The 18794-nt window shown below is 37.0% G+C and overlaps 1 protein-coding gene across 1 annotated transcript in view; it reads left to right on the top strand.

Moving 5' to 3' along the window:
* The first annotated feature begins 15958 nt into the window (after nucleotides 1–15958).
* Nucleotides 15959–18794, top strand: part of LOC138696702 (uncharacterized) — a 48138-nt gene continuing 45302 nt past the window's right edge. The window contains exon 1 of the mRNA XM_069822038.1: nucleotides 15959–16081. The gene's annotated coding sequence lies outside the window, so the exon portion shown is untranslated. The remainder of the gene's footprint in view (nucleotides 16082–18794) is intronic.

Raw genomic sequence — 18794 nt, 5'->3', positions numbered from 1 at the left:
TCTACAGTATAGGAAGATGAGTATAAAGACGTTCTATGATGAGGATGATATGTGTCAGAGGAAGAACAACTGTTTGTATGCATCTGAAGTTTACACTGATTAGTGTAACATGTACAGTACCTAATCGCTATGTATGCAATGGAGGTGAAAAGGAACTGGCCATCCTACCCCATTATCTCCTGGCCTAGTTGCCTCATGAGTGATTCCTTATTGCTAACTCTTATTAGGTTCAGACCTGTCTTCGGACAGTTGACTAAAATTACAACATATATATATATATATATATATATATATATATATATATATAATGTACTTTCCGCATTTCAGGAGATCAGAGCAAGGAATGCGAGTTTTCCCCCACTCTTATAACCAACCCTTGACACGGAACCAGCCGGTCAATAATTGAGTCTTCTCTGTCCTAGTCGCCGAATGACACCACCCTCATCCACCTGCTCCTTGAAAGACGCTGATTTACTGTACTTCGTTGCATAATGTCTGAAAGGAGATGTAAACATTGCCGGCAGAGGAGGAGAGAAGTATAATTGTTATTCAACCAATGGAAGAGATCTCATTCCACGCTTGACTTGAGGTTGGGCAGTCTGGAAAGTTCTACCCTCGCCCAATTTTAAAACAAGCGTGGAATAAGACCTCTCCCATTGGTTAAATAGCAATTATACTTCTCGCCTCCTCTCCCGGGAATGTTTACTTTCCCTGTCAGACATTATTGGAACGAAGCATAGCTTACCCTCTCCTCTTACCCCACAAGGACCGTACTCCCCTGGCAGGGATCCTAACGTGAAATTTGGACAGTATGACGTATGTTTGTATATACGTGCGTGTATGCGCGTATGTGTTTATAGGACAGGGACATCATTTTATTTTTATTAACATTTCTAATATTAACCTGGCTATACCTCTGGATTAACGGTTGAGAACCGGAAACACCGTTTGCTACCCCCTTCCACGACTGGAGTTCGATGGTACTGACGTAAAATACAAACAAGTTACTTTACTAGGTATAAGAGGGAAGAAAAGTAGTCTATCCATTTACGTAAACTAGAAAATATCGCGATTTTGAGTTTGATAATTTTCATTAGGTTTTTTTTAATCAAAATACAGTACTGTATTAACAGTAAGTGTTTTCACTCACGAACTAAGCTATCCATTCGGACGTATTCATTATGCAGTGTATATTATACTGTCTAAAGCACATTAGCGTACAATTTAGAGAATGAAGTTAAATTGAAAAATAATCATAATATGGATATTTAAACACATTTTTGAAAATGGTGGCCATTCATTTCGATACAGACTTCAGTTCTTTTGTGCATATTATCGCACTATAGACTAATGAACAATTAGCATTTTCGTCCTTCGTACTAGTAACTCATGTTGAAATAATTCTGTACCTACTCTATAAAAGAGTACTTTACGTACTGTAAGTTCAATCTTCACTTCTGCCCGATCTGAAAAGATAACATTACTCAGACATGCTATCTATTATCCGTCCAAGTGATTTTGTCGCAAGGTTGTAGAAAGGGAGGAAATCACGTGACAGTTAACTACTTAACGAGGCCCTTTTATTTAAGTTATTTTAAACAGTTGTATAATATTACGTAGACGTCCAATTCCTAACAGAAATTAATGTTTTCAGAAAAGAGCTAAAACAGTCCAGCCACTAGCCTTTACAGAGGGGCGAGCAGAAGCGGGTGGGGGAAACAGGGATGCGACGTAGGCAAACGGACGAAAATATGATACAATATTGAAAGCTTTTCGTTACTGGGAAACGGGAACATATTTCTGAAACGTACAATACTCACTAACTCAGTACTGTTTACTGTGACCGTAAGGCGACTTTGCATACGCGGCCTTGGTTCTGTGTGGAGACGATTGGAAGTTTACTAGTAGAAGGGGTGGGAGTGAAGTACATTCAAGAACTCGGGTACAATAAAAATTGAAGTAAAGAAAAAATGATGTCCCTGTATATGTATGTATGTATGTATGTATGTATGTATGTATGTATGTATGTATGTATGTATGTATGTATGTATGTATGTATGTATGCGCCTTTTTTGAACAGCATGTTCCATTACAAATGGGAAGTAATACTACATGCTTAGGTTTACCTTCAAGTACATTATAGATTATGTACTATTGTGTAACTATTTTAAGTTAAGTATGGATAATTATTAATGTAGTTCATCTACGATGTGTAAGCTTAAATGTCAAGATAATATTATTACTTCTTAGTCTAACATATTTTCCTATTCCTACTATATGAAGTACTGCAATCTATTTACATATTCTAGCAATGTATGTATGTATGTATGTATGTATGTATGTATGTATGTATGTATGTATGTATGTATGTATGTATGTATGTATGTGCGTGCGTGCGTGCTTTGCAACATGTACATTATTTAAATTAAATATAATGCATGATGAAAGATCTTATGAATCATATGATTACAAGCAATTTAGGAAATGTTGCTTTTCATTACAGCGAGTGTTTTCTCTTGCCGATAGATATCGCATTATTACGTGATTAAAGCATCCTCATGACATTCAACTATTTTGATTGAACCGAAACGAGAATACCGCCTTCATAGTCATGCATGTGGGATAAAACTGTATATATCCGGATAATGAGTATCTGATGTTGCACGCAGAAGACTGCTCTTCATGCCATTCTGTTCGTCAATAGTCTACACAGTAATTTATTCTGTGGGATGGAGAGCAAAGTTTTTCTTTCTTATTGTCTGGTTTATTTCCTTTGCTTTTTCCTAAAGACGATAAGCCCCACAGCTCATTATGCAAACCAAAGAAGAGTGTTGGTTATATGAAAAAATATATATATTATTTTGGTAGGCCTCGATAAAATTTAAAACAGTCTTGCATGTTAAACTACTTGTTCAGTAATGAACAACACTGTTTGAAATTAGAAGATAAATCAAAGGTGATAAGAAAATTCCTCGACGCCTTAAAGGAATTCTGTTAAACTTCATCCGTTCACAACTCAAGGTACGCTCTCACTGTCAGGAACGAATCCTTTCGGAGCGTTCGTTCGCTCACTTCTCTGTATTTCAGAATTAACCTTCTGCTAGGCCCAGTTTCTTCAACATTTGTTAAAATGCACCTAACATAGCGTTAATTAACTGTAAGTTAAAAGTATGAATTGCTGTTAAAATATTGCGTTTCTTCAACTTTACATTTCACATTTTAACATTCTATTTGTTAACTCTCTGTTAGGACCAGAGATTCTAGAGTTTAATCATAACCTATAACCAAGTATAGGCTCGCTTCTGTTTTCTGAACTCTGACAATTGCGATTCTCGCTTGTTTCCATTGTTTGATTCAGAGAGAATAGAAGTCTTTCTATTATCTCAGGTTTGATTTCTGCTTCTTTCCTCGTCTGTATCACAGTAGCGTGGAACGGCGTATTGGTATTGCTATTATGAAATGGAAAACACTGGAACAAATAGAAATCATGGGACTAATTTCTCTTCGTTCGAAAGAAACCTTCTGCTGGAAATTATTTCGCAGTATAAACCAATTAACGAGAATAAACAAACAAACGGATCTAAGTTGAAAGCGAAAAGTGAGGCTTGGCAGAAAATAGCCTACACCTTTGTATGAACTTCTGGTCTGTCAAATCACAGAAACCATCTCCTCTGTTTATGTATTCATGGATGTCATTTTCTAAATAATCCAGATATAAAAGTTCAGCATCTAACGCACCAGCCATATTGGATACCCTACTTCTATGTTAACATAGAGTTAAATGATTTATAGTGCGTGAAATTGGGCAGTTAAATTAACATAGGTTTTAACAGCCTGTTAGTACTAACAGTAGTTGAAGAAATGCTTCAACTGTTAAGTTTACAGTTAAAATGGAATAACACACTGTTATAATTTAACAAAGGTTGAAGAAATCGGGCCCTAGTGTTGTTATTTACCGCTATATTGAGCGCATTTTTTTCTTGTAGTGTTCCGGACTAAACCCGGAAATGAAATGAGTAGCTTCGAGGAGTATGTATTTTTTTGAATCGTTTATTGTAAAAACACCACAACCGACATTTTTTACAAATGCGTTTTTTTTTTTTTTTTTAGATTGTGATTGCCACCATGAAAGCGCATCTTTTTATATAAAAATCTTATATCTAGCATGACTGTAACATGTAAAAAATTGGACAAGACTAATATCATATATGGTGTTTTTCAAATAAACTAGTTTCCAGACTAGCTGACAGCAGCACTGTCGCACTCAACAGCTGATTCCAGTCACAGCCGGATCAGTGTTTTGTTCTGTTTATTGCTGATTAAGTGTTGCCCTTACTATTATTATCTGTTTTGAGTATTTTGTTACAAGATGGTTAGTTCAAGTGATGAAAATGTTGCTAATGAAGATTATTGAGAACTCGTCTAAGTTCAAGGTAAAACGAGTCACAGCTAATGATGTGGTTAACTTCAAAGCTTGGTGGCGAAAATTTTATAAGCTATCTAGCATGTCTCATTCATCTTATGGCCGTGGTGTAGCAAAGGATAAAAAGGTACATTTTAAAATTTCGAAGGTGAATGAGTTTTTTCACTGCAATGAACAAAAAGGTGAAGTTCGTTGTAAAGAGTTCATTGACAGCATTGTACCGGCAGAAGTATTCACTATTCGAATTCCTGAGAAAAATGTTTGTACTGAAAATTTACCGTTTGAATTGCCAACAGACCTAGCTTATAACAGCTCGAGGCTACCAATCAATGTTAAAAAATGGAGGACTTTAAGAAGATTTTGCAGTACATACCGGATGTGGTTAAAGGATTCTATACAGAACTGTGCACATGGCCTACCACCAACAAAGACAGTAATGACAGTGAAAGCGAAGACTAGAAAAATAATATGTCCTGATAAGAAAAATGTCTGTTGCAACAGAAAAAACTTCAATTTTTTGTGATTTTGTACTGTAGTTTTTACATAGATTATAAAGTTTGTTCACACTTATTTTCATTCACTCTGATACTTGGAAAAAGGCAATGCTTTGCTTAGTTTTAGTTTGTTTGTTGGAAAAACTCCATAACATTCTAATTAATTAAATTTTTTGGGGGACTTTATAATAAAGCACAACTAATGGTGAATAAACGTCATATTTAGCAACTAATATCACTTATTAAATACATTTTGACAATACATATGGAAATAATGAAACTAAACAGTTTTTTATTGATTTCCCAAAAGTTTTGTTTTTGTCATTTGTGGGTTTTAGAAATAAACGATTCAATTGTGATTGGAGACATTGCAATCGATATATTGTCATGATTTTGTTTATTTTAATCTTGGCCCGTACATAAATCCGTTTAGAATAATTGACCAGAATTATGGACGGATCTGGTCATGCGGGCAGAGGCGCTACGACTAAGTGGGTGATGCTTAATGTAAAATAATGCAAAGAATAAAAATCCGAACGCGCCGAACGAATCCTTTCCGGTTAGTGAGAGCTTACAAAAACACACGTAAAAGCAGAACTGTTTCGTTTTGATATCATTCTACATTAAAAAAAATGTCTTCGCTTGGCTTCTCAAGGAACGGGCCCTGAAAGCATTCTTGCACGTAGGCGTACATTGGTTCATTGCCCAGCCTATACAGGGTGGAGTGAAATAACCCTGCAGATTTTCAGAGCGAATAGCTCTTGTTGTGTGTGACAAAAAAGTGTTATACCTTACTGGTGGAAAGTTCATAGGTTTCTCAGAAAAAAATGATTTTCCCCAAATGTTTAACACCGTCTTACTCAGTAACTATAGCGAGTAGGATCGTGATTTTTGTCCATACCGATAGAAAATTTAATAAAGAATAATTTATCCCTCTGGCGTATTTCAATATCGTGGTCGGTTGTTGTGTACATTTAATTTAAAACCCACTAATTTCAAGCCACAGAACAAATTGCAACGTCATAGGGAGAGAGGTAGGAGAGGGAGGCTCGTGTACAGAGACAGATCTGAGTTCGTTGACTTCTTACATCTTTATTAAGAGAAGAAAGACGACTATCTTAGCGGCGATTTTGCCAGACTGCTGAAACTTCCAAATTAATTTTCTAATAAACCGTGGATTTAATCACGAAACGTAATACAGGTTTCCTATTCCTTTAAGTGCATCCTATCGTCCCTTTCAATCTGCAAGGTTATTTCACTTCCACCTTGTATGTACGATCATTACCTTCTTAAATTTGAACAACAACGCTAATTTTACTTTAAAATAAGTCAAGACGGAAACAAAACTAAAATTATATTATTTATAATTCGAGTTATTTGATAGCTTTATTAAAATGAAATCAAAATTCAAATTTGTAGACGTGAGTCACACAAGAATTTAGAGAAGATATTTCAACTTAAAATGTGTTAACAAATATACTCCTGGGTTATCATTAAAATAAGTCAAGACGGAAGCAAAACTAAAATTATATTATTTATAATTCGACTTATTTGACAGCTTTATTAAAATGAATTCAAAATTCAAATTTGTAGGCGTGAGTCACACAAGAATTTAGAGAAGATATTTCAACTTAAAATGTGTTAACAAATATATTCCTGGGTTAACATTAAAATAAGTCAAGACGGAAACAAAACTAAAATTATATTATTTAAAATGAAGATTGTTTGTATCTGCCAGTCAGTGTAGCTGAACTCATTCTGTTCTGAACAATTTGTAAAAGTGCCAGGAAGAACTGTATTGGTCTCCAGGATCTCCTGAGTGTATCTTAGATAATTTGGTACTTTCAGTGCGGAAATAATCATGTAGACTAAATAATTCCACGTCTCTGGAAAGCGTCTTCTGTCATAATAAAACCCTTTCATTAAATCCCACATAACTTATTTCATTCTAATGCAAATAGAACATTGATAAAATAATATGTATTAATTACCAAAAAGTCAGTACCGGTAATTATCTCAAGTTCCTAAAATTGTCACTTACTGTAAAACATCAATTTTTCAACCAAATATTTGGGCGCCAAAGCCTCCTTTATTGTGATATTATCATCAATCCGAATCCCAAAGAAAAATAATTGAAGACCCCTGTTCTAGAGGCCTGACTCGGGACCTTGCAGAGTGAGGGTGATTGTGGAGTATTGATGGAATGATGATAATGGCGAGGGGAAACGGGAGAACCCCAGGAAAAAATCCCTCGCGTCCCCTTTGTCCACCATAAATCCCTTCTTGACTCAGACGATATCGAACCATGGTAGAAGACAGAAGACGTTCCAGTTTTGTATTTACGTTATAGAATTCACCAAAGTCTGCCGTTTCGAATAGTTGGCAATTATACAGAGTTTTACAGAAATTTGTAGTAGCAGAAAGTACTGTGGTCTCGTGGTAGCGTCTTTGCTCCCGAACCCAGCGGGCTGGAGTTCGATTCCCCGCTTGGGACAAGTTGTCTGGGTGAGCTTTTATCGGAGTTTTTCGCTCACTCCTATGGATGAATATCAGGTAACTTTATCAGGCGTATGGAGCCCCACTCATTCTCATTACTTCCTTTCCTTCCTCATCATCCTTCCCCTCATCGTTCTGGTTGTCACATGTTGGTCACTCTGTAGGCATTATCTATAAACAATGTTGCGTTTTCCATACGAGGCGCGTGAAAACTTAATATTCTGGCTGTTAATGAAAGATGGTAATATTGACTTGTAGGAAAATACGAAATATTATGTTTTACAACACGTCTTTTCAACATACATATTGCCCTCGCTGTTGGTAAAACAGCTGACACATTAAACAAATGACGATCGATCACGCGCTTAGCGTATTGAGATCGTTTTGAATACGATGCCCGTTTTCATGGAACTCAATTCGAATTGAATACGATCCGATCCCACTTTTTAGGTGTATCGACCCTGAGACTCAGATCGTTTTGAATCTTCGTTTCCATGAAAGTTTCAATACGGTAATCGTATTCTCATCGATCTGCATGAAAACGTAGTGATAGTACCGTAAAAAATTTGCAGTTTGAAGTGTTGGCAAACAAGTGCTAGGGAATGATAAAACAAACAAATGCTAGGGAAGTGATAAAAGTAAATAAATGCTACGAAAGTGATACAATTGTAGCGAGGAACAGCCATGATTGATTGAAACACAGCCTTTCGTATCGTTTTATTGGTCAAAAGTAGTATGACGTAATAAAAGTTTAATAATCACAGATATTTCGCGTCTTCAGTTATAGACATTTAAACTACAGCTTCGTACCTTAGACAAAATATCAGATTTAAACTACAGCTTCGTACCTTAGACAAAATATCAGACTGTGATTTATCGGCCTTCTGTAGTCACAGAAGGTGCTTAGGGGCGGGCCTGGATGATTACAGATAGTGAATTACTTCTGCCAGTTGCAGTGAGTCCAACTTATGAATATTATGAAGCTTTCAATGCACATTTATCCGAAGGAATGTGTGGAGGACGCGTCTGCAGTGATAAATCAGGTAAGAGCGTGCCGACAGCCATTGAGATTCTAATACGTACTTGCATGTTGTGATTGTGTTTACGTTAGTAGACGATAGTGCTAACACAGGACGTCACGAGTTCTAGCCTTCTGTGCGATATATGGCAACAAAGCCACAGGCTTCGCTTTATGAAGGCATATTGTTTGAATTTCCGGGAAATTAAAAGCATTTATGCGTTGTAGCAGTCTTCTTCGTGGGAAAAAGTTTTCAATTAATTTTTTTAGAATAATGCTAAAAAATAGAGAGCAGATGAGTTCGAGATAAACGAGTTCTAATTGTATTGACAAGTGTGGGATTCCCCGCTGTGGCTTAAATTGTAGCTATAAGTACAGCAGACCCGGGTTCGATTCACGATACGGAAGTGGAGATTTGCATCTTTATCTGTCACATATAGGAACTGGAGCGTACGCCTTTTTCCTTGTATTTCGATGTAGTAGAACTACGTCTCTCTCCTCATTGGGTACGGGAGGAGTGTAATTTGGGAATTGACTGTAACGAAGAAATGAAACTCCCTATCGTCGCTAGGCCTACAGTGGGGATACAAGAAGAATATAAGAGAACAAGCAACAAACAAGAAGAAAATAAGAAGGGAAGGACAAGGAGAAAAGGAGGAAGACAAAGGAGAATGAGGGAAATATAAGGAGAACAAAGGAAAGACAGGGAGATCAAAGGAGATCAAAGGAGATCAAGGAGAGGGCAAGAAGATCAAGGGAAAGACAAGGAGATCAAGGAAAGGACAAGAAGGTCAAGGGAAAGACAAGAAGAACAAGAGAAAGACAAGGAGATCAGGGGAAAGACAAGGAGATCAAGGAAAAGACAAGGAGATGAAGGCAAAGACAAGGAGATCAAGGGAGAGACAAGAAGAACAAGAGAAAGGCACGGAGATTAACGGAAAGACAAGGAGAACAAGGGAAAGACAAGGAGAACAAGGGAAAAACAAGGAGATCAAGGAAAAGACAAGGAGAACAAGGGAAAGACAAGGAGAACAAGGGAAAGACAAGAAGATGAAGGCAAAGACAAGGACAACAAGGGAAAAACAAGGAGATTAAGGGAAAGACAAGAAGAACAAGGGACAGACAAGATCAAGGGAAAGATACTGTGAACAAGGGAAAGACAAAGAGAACAAGGAAAAGGCAAGGAGATCAAGAAAAAGACGAGGAGATCAAGAGAAAGACAAGATCCAGGGAAAGGTAAGGAGAACAAGGGAAAAACAAGGATATCAAGGGAAAGATACTGTGAACAAAGGAAAGACAAAGAGAACAGGGGAAAGACAAGGAGATCAAGGGAAAGATAAGGAGAAGAAGGGAAATATGAGTTCAAGGGAAAGGCAAGGAGATCAGGGAAAAAACAAGTAGATTAAGGGAAAGACAAGGCGATCAAGGGAAAGACAAGGAGATGAAGGCAAAGACAGGGAGAATAAGGGACAGACAAAGAGCTCAAGGAAAAGACAAGGAGATCAAGGAAAAGACAAGATCAAGAGAAAGACAAGAAGATCAGGGAAAAGACAAGGAGATCAAGGGAAAGACAAGAAGATGAAGGCAAAGACAAGGAGATCAAGGGAAAGACAAGGAGAATAAGGGAGAGACAAAGAGCTCAAGGGAAAGACAAAGATTTCAAGGGAAAGACAAGGAGATCAAGGAAAAGACAAGAAGATCAAGAGAAAGATAAGAAGATCAGGGGAAAGACAAGGAGATCAAGGGAAAGACAAGGAGATGAAGGCAAAGACAAGGTGATCAAGGGAAAGACAAGGAGAATAAGGGAAAGATAAAGATATCAAGGGAAAGACAAAGAACTCAAGGGAAAGACAAAGAGCTCAAGGGAAAGACAAGAAGATCAAGGGAAAGACAAGAAGATTAAGAGAAAGACATGGAGATCAAGGGAAAGAAAGAAGAACAGGGGAAAGACAAGGAGATCAAGGGGAAAACAAGGAGAAAAAAGTAAAGATAAGGAGAACAAGAGAAAGTCAATGAGAACAAAGAAAAGACAAGGAGAACAAAGGAAAGACACAAGGTAAAGACAAGGAGAACAAAGGAAAGACAAGGAGAACAAGGGAAAGACAAGGAGAACACAGAAAAGACAAGGAAAACAAGGAAAAGATAAGGAAAACAAAAAGAACAAAGGGAATACAAGGAGAAGGAGGAGCGACAAAGAGAAAGATGGAAAGGTAAGGAAGACAAAGGGAATACAAGGAGGACAGGGAGAATACAAGGACTGCCGTTGTAGATTCGTCGGTTACGACAGGAGACCAGCTCTTTCACATCTACTCGTAGTTCAACGTAAAGATGTATAGCATAGTAAAGCTTTGCAATTGTCGATTTTTTTCTCCGTTCTGTTAATCGGTGAAGCTCCTGGTAACGCAACAGGATGTAGTGATATTTGTGAATGTGATGTGTTGTTGGTTAATTTCTCCTGCCGCTACGCTGCGAGTAATGTGTGACTTATTATTTTTTCAGAGAGCGAGGATGAGCTGTCCTCTCTCTCTCTCTGTGATACTCTTCTCTACATCTGTCTAGCATGGAAGTGTTATATTTCGAATTGTTAAAAAAATAAAACATAATTATAATATTATTGAAGCCGCTACTAAAAAAAATCTTCAAATTGCAGTTTTTTCAAAACTATTTTTTTTGTACTTCTTTAGAAGGCGCATCTGGTCAGTAGAAAAAGTGCCCAGTAATAATTATAATTCCAACAGAAAACACGTAATGAATGTCTCGGATGGTAGAAAATGTACCCAGTTATTGTTTATGGGATCTTTAACACTTTAGGAAAATATTTGGGGCTAAGAGGGATGAAGTTACAGGAGAATGGCGAAAGTTACACAACGCAGAACTGCACGCTTTGTATTCTTCACCTGACATAATTAGGAATGTTAAATCCAGACGTTTGGCATGGGCAGGACATGTAGCACGTATGGAAGAATCCAGAAATGCATATAGAGTGTTAGTTGGGTGACTGGAGGGAAAAAGACCTTTGGGAAGGCCGAGACGTAGATGGGAAGATAATATTAAAATGGATTTGAGGGAGGTGGGATATGATGATAAGAAGTGGATTAATCTTGCACAGGATAGAGACCGATGGTGGGCTTATGTGAGGGCGGCAATGAACTTGCGTGTTTCTTAAAAGCCATTTGTAAGTAAGTAAATGTAGGTCTACTTATTGTAAGTCGAATCGCTTTCAGATCTTTTCGCCCATGAAATTTTATCCACTGGATTTTACGCCCATTGTTTTTTGTCCATGGAAATCTTGCCCACGATGTCTCGCCCATAAAAATTTTCGTATTCCGAATATAGGCTATGTACAGAGATTATTTCGACCTGAAATTTTTTTCGCCCATGACAATGCTCTGTGTACATTATCATATTTGCACGACTGCCTGCTTATTTTCTGGCGCAAAATTGATAAGCGTACTTTAATTAGTGTCGACATTGCTAAATTAAAAGATAATGGATACCAGAATCACCGCCACTACAAGAGGCAAGGACATGCTTGAACATAGTGGACACCAGCAGGGCCGCCGACAGAATTTATGGGTCTCTATGCAATACTGTACTCGGTCCCCCGTTGAAAAAAGTAACAATTACCAGTTATTCTAACCATAATAATTATTTGCAAAATAAATGAGAGATAACCCCATACACAGATACGAACTTAAAAATATACACTTTTATTACATTGAAAACTTATAGCAAAACTTCACATTAACACAATATATTATATTCATGAAACATTATTCATAAACACCTATAATTTCTAACTTGCAGTCCAACATCAACAAACAACTCTCCTTGACTTCACTGATGCAAAATCATCAATTATATCATCAAAATTTAAAGATCGCTCTCCAGACTAAGGAGCTCTCAGGTATTTAGGAGATTCATAGGTTTCGGTGGGGTTGGCCATAAATTAGAGGCATGAATTGATTTTAAATTATTCGGCTCATCACTGATCTCTTTGTTAATGTCTTCACAATATTTTTCACGCAGTCTATCATCCATATTAATATCTTCCAATTTTTTCTGTCTCTTCTTGTGCTTTTCAGCTCCCGACTTATGCCTATATTTGTCCATTGTACAGTTTGACTAGTACCAATACTAATAAACAGAATTTACTAGTCAAACGACAACGAAAAGACGAAAGTTTTGACACGAAACATACAATGTATTTGAAAAGGAAACGTATCCTGCGACTTCGGTTTGGGAGAGTCCGCTAGCATATTGCAGTGGGTCAACGGGTGGTTAGTAGTCAAAAAGGACAAGTCAATAAATAATTGAACGTGTTCGGTACAAGTGACGGGAACATAGTTCAGGCAAATTTCAGGGCCCTCAATTGTCGTGTTGGTGAACGTTAATGCGGGAAACCGATATTCTATTATATAAAAGTGAAATATTTACATATGAAGTGTAATTTGTATTAATTCTAATATTGTTGAGTTAATATGTCATATTTATGTAACAAATATTCTCACAAAATTTTACAGTACCCATATGTATCTACGAATAATTATTCATAGTATTAAAAAGTAATCAGACTCACTTAATCTGACGGGCCCTTATTGCTCACGGGCCCATATGCACTCGTCCCCTTTGCCCCTCCCCCTTCTCGGCGGCCCTGGACACCAGTACTACTACCACCATGGTTCGAATAGAAAAACCCGCAAATACTGGCGCTGCATGAAACGTGAGTTATGTAACGGGTCGTGTATTGCGAACTTTGATGTATCTATACAAGTGACTATCATACCGGATTCTGCGAAAATAAGACACACTCACGAGACAAACCCCGCTGCAATTACTGCTCGAGATATTGTGCGCGGTATTAAACGAAGGGCAGAAGCTCCTAACGAAGCTCCTGCTGCTATGTACAGGGCAGGAATAGACACTGAGGAGATGACGAGGAAATCTTGACGGCTTTGGCAGGAAAATATTTGGTCGTAAGAGCCATGAACAAACACCAAAACAAAAACCGTCCGCAACATCCCACAATACCTACGCGCATTATCGTACGAAATGAAATTGTGCAGCGAGAAGTCCGCGGAATTGACGACTCAGGCTAAAATATTGTTATGATTATTATAAATCAATATTATGTATGAAAGTGTTACACAATAATTTCACAAATGAATTACAAATTTTTATTATAAGCTAATATTCTGTGTAAAAGTGTTACATTTCCATGCATTCACACAAATAAATTAGCTACACAGCACGCTCGTGCAAAATTTATTATTGGACAAACATCCATGGGCGAAAAAATCGTGTCCGTAACTTTCAATGGACGTAAATGGTAATGGGTAAAATGACCACATAGGCAAGAAAGTTTAGTCCAGACCTGTGGAGTAACGGTTAGCGCGTCTGGCCGCGAAACCAGGTGACCCGGGTTTCGAATTCCAGTCGGAGCAAGTTACCTGGTTGAGGTTTTTCCGGGGGTTTTCCTCAACCCAATTTGAACAAATACTGGGTAACTTTCGGTGCTGGACCCCGGACTCATTTCACCGGCATTATCACCATATCATTCAGACGCTAAATAACCTGAGATGTTGATACAGCGTCGTAAAATAACCTATTAAAAAAAAAGAAAGTTTATGGGCGAAAAAATTCGTGGGCAAGAAGACTGCTAAGTAGAACGTTTTAATACTGGATAGAGGCAGTGGCGATTCCTCCATGAAGGATATGAGGATGACCCTACAGTTTAATTTCGCGCCTCTGAGGATAGAAAACATTTTTAATTACAGATTTTGATTTGCAATGCGTTCCGACGTAATAATTTTCTTCAAACTTCCACTTTCTGTAGTGAGTTGCACATCTTAGACCTAGAAATACTTTCCGAGCAACCATCCAAATATCTTACAGCAAACGTTTTTTTTTTCTAGCAGTGAAGTTTGGCCAGGGAGGGTGCGGAGAGCAGGGTATGGTTTAACTTTAACCGCGTTTGAGAATGTGACCGTATATCCATTACCACAGTCTAGTATATACAGTCACGAAGCTTGAGTTTATGAGGGTACTAGGAACAATAGACTGTGCAGGTACTATTTCGCATTGTCTGAAATGAGGCTATAGTAGCGATCCTAGTGGTTAGCAACTATCTATGGATGCATATTTACTACGTATTGAGCTTCGTGACCATATACTAGACTGTGCTAATAGCACTACCCTTCTTTCTGGGAGATGGAGACCTTGTCATAGACTACAATACGAATTTTCAAGTATCCTTGCAGCCTCCTTAAATGCAGTTAATTGGTCATTTTAAAAGATCAGAATACACGAAATAATAAATAATTTAAAATTATAGGCTATATATATAAATTAAAATGAATAAAAACCAAAATTACTTGAAAATAAATCAAATAAGCTATAATGAAACACAAGTAACGGGACTTTCAGATGACAGGACAGACGAAAGAATATCTGAAGTTGTATTTGATCATTTAGAAGAATTTAACTGTAGAAAGAAATTAATTGCGTATGCTATATTATTATTATTGTTATTATTATTATTATTATTATTATTATTATTATTATTATTATTATTATTATTATTATTATTATTATTATTATTAGTTTCTGTCTTGGTCATCAGTCATCAATCTCATATCTTACATACAAAAATATCACGAGCCTCCACTGGAGAAAAAAACAAGAGAGAGAGAGAGAGAGAGGTGCATATCCCCAATATAAATAAATAACAAATCCATTTTTATCCAACCAACTCATTACAAAGAAAGTGCAACGGATAATTCCCAGCGCTTTCAAACTTCTTCCTTCATTAAACCGACCTGTCGCCATTTTGTTACAAGTTGTGAATTCAAATGTCAGTGTGAACATTGTATACTTCGTAGCTTATCTGTAGCTGTAATCGAGTTGAAAGTGTGGCTTCCATTGAAATTGTAGGGAAGATTAGGAATGTGGGTTCGTAGGACAATAATGTCTCCTTGTTTATCCTGTAAGTGTGATAGTAAAGCCCCAGGCTATTAATAACGAATCCAGGTCATGCAACAAATTACAATTATCTTGTGGGCGGGCAGAATAGACATTCTGCTACCAGTCACCAGGGTGCACGGCGTCAGTTGCAGGAGATTTATACAGATGATAGATATATCATGATGCCATTTCGAACGTCAGTCATGGAACAGGTGAATCCATAGCCTCTCGGTTCTGCGCAGTAGGCAAATCATATCTTGTACGAGGAGCAAATGCAACTTCCGTTAGTGAGGTCACGTATTTCGTCCCTCTATCCTTGACCTAATATACAGTGGGTGGATGTGTGGGTACAGGCAAGCTAGGAGATGTTGTGGTAGGAGCGTGCATTTTTTATCATCTTCAACGTAAAAAAGTGTGATTTTTTTTTAATCATACAAGAGTGGTCCTCTTAATTACAAAAGTTAACATCATTTCCTTTAGGACCGGAAGAAAAATAATGAAATTTTTATTTTTTTAGTGGATTATATTACGACACTGTATCAGCATCTCAGATTATTTAGCGTCTGATTGAGATGAAGGTGATAATGCCGGTGAAATGAGTCCGGGATCCAGCACCGACAGTTGCTCAACATTTTCTCATATTGGGTTGAGGGAAAACTCCTGAGTTGACTTCGAAGAGTTCAATATGCAAGTATTTATTATTATTATTATTATTATTATTATTATTATTATTATTATTATTATTATTATTAAATTACAGTATTGTTGATGTTGGTTATTTGGTAGCACATTCATGTCGAAATGAGGGGTGGAATTGTTTTTCTCTGCCTAGAGGCGCCAAGTAGCTAGATTCACCCCTGAGTCTGCAACACGATAATGCACATCCGCACACCGCTAACATGACGCAAGCAGCTATTCAGGAGCTTTGTTGGAGGGTGATTCCACATCCCCCATATTCTCCCGATGTTGCGCCCTAAGCTTTTCCATTCTCTGTCCAACAATCTTCAAGGGAACTGTGATAACTAGGCTCCGTATTCCAGCTACCTAAAGACTGAAGTTAAAGACACATTGGGTATAATTATAGTACGCCGAGCAAAGGATAAGGATATAAACAAACACGTCGTCGCTGCGTGTTCGTGGAATACAGTCAACTCCCGACATTCTGAAGCTATACTAGTAAACGCATGCTTGAGCCGTGATGTTCATTTTCGTCGTGATCCTTGCAGTGAATAATAACGTGCATTCGTAAGTTACGGAACTTGAACATATGCGGAGTCACTTGAAATGATTTTATATTGTAAGAAATTCTTTCAATAGCACATGACGTTATTGGTGCATGATGTAGTACAAGAAATTCACAATATCTGATATTTTTTCGTGTTTCATTAGGATATTGCATGTCGTTCATCACTGAAAACCCACTAATTTTCTATGTAGGTACTTCTCTATAAATTCCCTAAAATGTAGGTTATTCAATTTATCAATTGACATGTTGGCACTGAACATCATGGTGGGCTACATAAATCCATGCTAAACGTCGCTCGAGTTAATCTTCATCATTTTCTTATTTTGGTGGTACTGGTTTTTTAGATTACGTTCAACACACTTTCTGTGCCTTTTAGGCCCAATTGTATAAAACTCCCTGGCTAAAGATCAACTTTGATCGAAGATCGAAAAGTGAACCGAGTTCAGACACTTCTTCTATTGTATAAAACTTTTCTGCGATCAAATTACCTTGGTTCAAATACAATTTAAGTTCACGTGAAAAGGATTTGGAAACATCGCATAAACAGGTGAAATACGTGATGCGCGGACAGGTTTGTTCAGTGTTGCCAATCTAGCGACTTTAACTCTTTTTCAACAACAATTTCTTTTAACTTTTATATTGCTTAAATAGGGATTTAGTGACCTTTTCAGCACCCCATAGTGACAAAATTTAATCTTTCTTTGTTGATAATGAGAAATCTAGCGACTTTACAACTACTTTTTGGCGACTTTCCGTACACTCTGTTGGAGACACTGATTTTTTGTGCAATGTAAATAATGGCAGACAATAAGAAGAAGGTTGACTGTTCTCAGAGTTGTTATCATGTTATGGTGTTTGTTACTGCTAAACATAATAAAGCTTTATAAAACGACAATTTTCGTTTAGTAATACAGTTAATTGAAAATTTATGAATGTACCTATCATATCCATTAATAATTAATGGTTGTTATAAACATAATATGATTATAGGTTATGTTATTTGATACTGCTGAACACAATAGAGTCTTATAAAATATAAGATTGTTTGTGTATTAAGGCAAGAAATTGAAAGCCTACCTATCATATCTATTAATATTAGTAATAATGGATATTTTATTTGCACAATCTGTCACTCGTATATTTCAAACAGAAAAGAAATAACTGAACTTGGATCATCTAACTTAATCGGAGAAATTTCTTCAGTCAAAGTTGACTTTAATTTGAGACAAATTAATCTCAGATTAGACTTTATACAACACAAAATTCCAAGTTCAGCCGAAACAAGGATCAATTTAACCTCTGATCTAATATTAAATGGTTTATACAATCGGGCCTTAGTATTGCAGTGTCTTTCAGTGCACTGTTTTTGTCACTTTTACGTTTATTTTACACAATTTATATGCAATGTCGACTATATTGACAGTGAAAATATTAGTTCAAATATCCTCAACTATGCCCTGCAATACTACACGCTTGAGCGTCTTACCTAAGGCATTTTATCTCTGCAATGAACCTTCAATCAGCCACAAAGATGTAGTTATTTAAATAATACGACTAGTATGATCAGTGATCGATAAGACTATTCACTGTGACTGCGTCCCTATTTTGAATTTCCAGAGGAAGAGGGCAAAGGATGCGTAACTATTTTGTATACGAACGTACTTGTACCAGCGCTGTGACGTCACATATACTTCGAATCAGACAACTTCATTCCAGTTTATAGGTAGCTCAAATACGGAGCCTAGTGATAACGAAGAAGCTTTAAAACCTTGTCTTGATACTTCTTTAATCCCAAACAAGCAGACTTTTTCAGACTCAGAATCGAAAAACTACCCCAGCATTGGCGGAGTGTCATAGATAATGTAATAATTTGTCTTCTATTAATCTCAAATGCAAACTTTGGTCGTAGCGAAAAAAACGCCACGAATTTTTGTATCAGCCCAATATTAAGATTATAAATTCTACGATATTTGCCGATTGCATAAAGAATAAAATATATGTATGAAGTGTGGTGTGAAGCGAATGTACAGAACGTTTGCTCTCGGTGCAATTCAGTCTCTGCATCATAGCGCAATAATAGTTGGTTTTCCCCGATGTTGCGTAATAAGAACAAGACCAAGATATCATCCTTTAGGTGTGTGCAGGAATCATGTC

This window comes from Periplaneta americana, chromosome 1, assembly GCF_040183065.1.
Source record: "Periplaneta americana isolate PAMFEO1 chromosome 1, P.americana_PAMFEO1_priV1, whole genome shotgun sequence".
Lineage (NCBI taxonomy): Eukaryota > Metazoa > Arthropoda > Insecta > Blattodea > Blattidae > Periplaneta > Periplaneta americana.
The sequence above is the reverse complement of the archived record's forward strand: the minus strand, read 5'-3'. Positions and strand labels throughout refer to the sequence as shown.